Raw genomic sequence first — 5,217 nt, forward strand, 5'->3', positions numbered from 1 at the left:
CAAAATTTTCATTGGTTTTGGAGTGCTCCAGAAAAATAAGGTTTTTGTTTTGAAAGAGGAAAGAAAGGGACTCGCCCGTCGGTACGAGGATCGACCATTCCCGCGCCTTTACTGGAGGTAATCAACCCAAGGACTATGTTTATCATTGATGCATTTCGTTTTAACTTAAACATCTTTTTGATTCTGTATGCGGTGTAGAAAATATTGAAAGTTTGGAGTTTCAAACTTTTGAAAAGGTTCTTGAAGAATTGCTTGAAAAAGTGAAATGTTTTGAGGAAAAAGTGAAACTAGTAAATATCATTTGAAAAACTTGTGAAAACATTTTGAAATCACTTTAGTGTTCTCTTAAGACTTTAAGTAGGTTTGAGATTTTGCTCTAATTCGGTTAACCTAGCTAGAGCTCATCCTTTTGCTTAAGTTCTTTTAGAGAGGTGCTTGTGATATAAGTGAATAAGTGGTGAGATGCATGAATGCATTTACACTTATGATTGAAAAAAGTAAACATTCCTACCACAACATTATCTAATTCATTCCTACACATAATTAGATTTCGTTGTTTATAAATTATTATATATAGAAGGAAAGTTTTTGAAAATGGATAGAGATTGTAGACCATCAAGCATGATTCCAATATTGGGTCATTACTTGATTTGTGGTCTTATTGAAGTTGGTAAATAGAAGTTCATGAGATGAGAATGTTAAGAAGAATACAAGAGATAAAACTCTTATGAAGGAAAGAGAGAGATATAGAGAAGACATGCATACTTGTGTACATATATACATATAAAGAGAAAAGATGTATTGATTCGAAGGAAAGAGAGATTTTAGAGGAAAGAAAATATCATACGCATATTGGGTATGAGAAATGTTATAGAGAAGATTTTGTCTTGAAAGAGGAATAATATTTGAAAGAGAGGAGATGGAACCATGTACATAGTATTCATGCACATATGAAATTATAAATAGAAAGTGAGCATAGAGAGAGAAAGATGGGGGTCTCATGTTGGCATAAATGTATATAAATGTGTATACAATCCATACCTTCACAAGATTAAAAAAATCAAGGAACAACTTAAAATTACCAACTTCAAATTTAATGTGGGCCAGAGGGGAGCTTGGACTCATGCAAGAGTCTAAGCTAAGTCCTAAGGCCATATTAGAAGGTTCTTTTTGAAAAGTTTTGGGAAAATATGATTTATATAAGTATGATGTTTTATTTAGTTTGTTGTAAGGATATATTTCTTCCACCGTTGGGTATGAAAGAAAACAAGCAACATAACGAAGCACTCGTTAGGGTTCCTAATGTGATGATTAAGAAGATCTAGGGCAAAATGCATGAAATGCATATTACATGTACATTTCGTGAGGGTTTATCCGGTTGGACAGTCCCAACTCAAAAATTATATGAAATAAAGAGTCTCCAACCACCTCATTCCGCCATACATTACATGTAAGTAAAGAACCAAGCAATCATGCGTGCATAATTTATAGATAACATTCAAGGATGAAGAAAGAAGAGATGATGGAAAAGCAAAGTTCAATTAGGAGGAAGACATGATGTAACTATGAATTGATATACACTTATCTTCTATGTTCCGGTGCACTTGAGTATAGCCTTTGACTCTAATAGAGATTGAGAGCTATCTTTTGGCCATGGAGAAGAAGAGGAAAATAAGAGGAAACAAAAAAAAAAAATAAGAATGTATTCATGAAAAGAAAAGAACATGTTTAAAAATGAAAGATCATCTCATCTTTCCATGCTCCCGGTGCACTTTGAGTATAGCCTCTTGTCTCTAAAAAGAGATTGAGAGCTACCTTTTTAGCCGTGGGGAGATGAAGATGAGAAGAAAATATAGAAAGAGATACAATGTTTATATTAATAAAAGAGAAAACATGATTCAATCATGAAACGAAAGATCTTCTCATCTTTTCACACTCCCAATGCACTTGAGCATAGCCTCTTGTCTCTAAAAGAGATTGAGGGCTATCTTTTGGTCATGGGAAGAGGAAGAAGAAAGAAAAAAAAAAAAAATAACAAGGACAAGACTATTGAAGAAATGAAATAACAAACAAAAATATATTCATTAAGGAAAAATAACAACAACAAGAATATATTATTGAAGAGAAGAAAGAGCAATAAGATATTAATATAGAGAAAGAACAAGAACAACAAGAATACTTGAAAGAACATGATTTAATCATAAAATAAGATATCATCTCATCTTCTCATGCTCCCGGTGCATTTGAGCATAGCCTCTTGTCTCTAAAAAGAGGTTGAGTGCTATCTCCTTTGGCCATGGGAGATGAAGATGAGAAGAGAAAATGAAACAACAACAACACTATGTTTAAGAGAAAGAAATAACATAATAATAAGAACATTAATGAAAAGAAAGAAGAGAGAAATGAGAGAGATGAAGATTACATACCTCTAATGGAAATGACTTAAGGAAGATGAACACCTTCACTTGAAGATCCCTTTTGAATGAAGCTCCAAAAGTGCTTGCTCTAAGTTGGAGAAGGAAATGAAAAGAGGAAGAGGGAGAGGAGAGAGAGCTCAAGAGAAACTCTAAGTCTTCAAGTGAGAATACACTAGAGTTTCTCCAAGGACCAATCTTGCCCAAGAGGGGGGATATGGGGGGTATTTATAGAGGATTTTGGAGCCAAAACCCAAAATTTGAATTTTTTTGACCTAAAAAGACTAAAATCACCCTCCAAAAAGAGATTTTTTTGGCCAAAAGGAAGGGCAAATGAGTCTTGTCCACCCAAAAAGACTAAAACACCCTCTAAAAGGATGTTTTTTGGGTCAAAACGGGGGGTAAATTGGTCTTGTTTACCAAAAAGACTAAAATCACCCTCTAAAAGGAGGTTTTTTGGTCAAAAGGAGAGGCAAATCGGTCTTGTTTAAAAAAAAAGACTAAAAATCACCCTTTAAAGAAGGTTTTTTGGTCAAAAGGAAGGGCAAATCGGTCTGTTTGAAAAAGACTAAAATCACCCTCTAAAAGAAGGTTTTTTTGTCAAAAGGAGGGGCAAATCGGTCTTGTTTGAAAAAGACTAAAATCACCTCTAAAGGAGGTTTTATGGTCAAAAGGAGGGCAAATCGGTCTTAAATGATTGATTTGGATCTGAACTTGGTTTTGGATCTAAAAGTAGTATTTTGGATTTAATTTGGATCTGAGAGTTCTATTTGGATCTGAGAGTAGTATTTTGGAAATCTTGTGCCTAAATTTGAATTTCGCACTTGGATAAAACATCATAGTCCTTTAGAAAAATTTGGGGTGATTACAGATGCCCCTCTTTGTTAATAAGCCGGTGTTAGCCGTGCTTAGTGACAAAGATAAACGCCACAAATTTTTCAAGCAAGATATTTTCATAGAGATGTTTCAGGCTTTACCCATTACTTGAATGGGTTGTTTGAGCTTAAATTGCAGGTTTAACCTCTTACCTGCATGGGTTTGCCGATTTCAAATTCAGGATTAACCCCCCTGAATGGGTTGCCTTGACTTGCATCACAAGTTGAACCCTTTAACTGTGTGGGTTGCTTTGGCTTGTAGCACAGGTTTAACCCATTTGCCTGCATGGGTTGCTTTGGCTAGCATTGCAGGTTTAACCCCTTGCCTGCATGGGTTGCCCTCATATTGCGGGTTTAACCCTTTACCTGCACGGGTGCTCTCAAGCCCTGAGCGATAAAAATAAAAATGCCCCAGTGTAATCGTCATGTTTTACAACTGGGAAGAATCTAGATTGAATAGTCGATGTGGAAACACAAATGTTTGACATTGATTGGAAAATGAATACAGAGAACTAGGCATAAAATTTCTTGAGGTGAAGGGCATTAACAGGATCGGCAAATTCCACCCCATCAGCATCAATTAGTCGGTATGAATTGTGGGGCAAAACTTCCTTAATGACATATGGGCCTTCCCAATTTGGTGTCCACTTGCCTCGTGGTCGTCCTCTCAGGTACACTGCAGATCGTAGGACCGAATCATTCACTTTGAACTGTCTCTCGATAACTGACTTGACAAATGTCTGGCTACCCTCTGGCGATAAGCTTCAGCATGTTCAGCCGCTTTTAGCCTCTTTTCATCTAGCAAATCGAGTTGCATTAGCCTTTTTTGTTGATATTGAGTAAGAGGAGCTCTATGAGAGAAGCGAACTTCAAAGCAGGTTTCAACACATGTAATGGTAGAACCACTTCTGTTCCATAGACTAGCTCTGCTGGAGTGGCATTTGTTGGAGTTCTCATAGTGGTGCGATATGCCCATAGAGCGTTGTGCATCTTTCATGCCAATCTCTTCCTGTTTCTACTGTCCGTTTCAAGATGCGGATCAGGATCTTGTTGGTAGCCTCTGCTTGTCCATTGTCTTGGGGTAATAAGGAGCTGAAAAATGGTGCGTGATGTGGTATTTGCTGCACAACTGCCTCATCTTTTCATTCTTGAATGAGTTCCATTGTCTGATACTATATCATGAGGGACTCCAAATCTGCAAAGAAGATTTTGTGAATGAAGGACACTACATGACGTCCTTCCACTGTTCTAAGTGTGACGACTTCTACCCACTTGGTAAAATAATCTGTTGCAGCAAGAAAATACTTATGGCCGTTAGAAGCTGCAGGGGATATCGGTCCGACTACGTCAAAGGCCCACATTGAAACGGCCAAGGAGATGTCACAGAATGCAAGTGAGATGCTGGGGCATGAATTACTGGAGCATGCAGTTGACATTCTTTGCATCTTTTGACAAATTGGTGACAATCTTTTTGCATGATAGGCCAATAATACCCTGCTCGAATTATTTGTTTGGTAACCAACATGGCCTCCACAATCTCCTCGATGTGATTCTTCGATTACTTTCTTTGCCTCATCTTCATCAAGGCACCGAGAGTATTCAGTGCTAAATCCACGTCTGTATAATACCCATGCTAGGATAAAGTACCTTGCTGACATACGTTGTATTGCTTTTTGTTCATTTTTAGACATTTCAGTCGGGAATTCTCCGCTTTCAATATACCTTTTGATGTCATGGTACCAAGGCGTATCCCCCCCTTGGATATGATGAACATGCGCCATCGTTTCAAAAGCAGGGTGTTCTAATCTTCCAATCTCAAAAGAGCGGATTGCTTCATTGGTTCGAAAAGTGATGGTTGATCCTAAGCTCGCGAGGCCATCCGCAATAGGGTTACCTTCTCTCTTTACGTGAGCCAATTGTACTTCTTC

The sequence above is a fragment of the Nymphaea colorata genome, chromosome 5, assembly GCF_008831285.2.
Source record: "Nymphaea colorata isolate Beijing-Zhang1983 chromosome 5, ASM883128v2, whole genome shotgun sequence".
NCBI classification, from domain to species: Eukaryota; Viridiplantae; Streptophyta; class Magnoliopsida; order Nymphaeales; family Nymphaeaceae; genus Nymphaea; species Nymphaea colorata.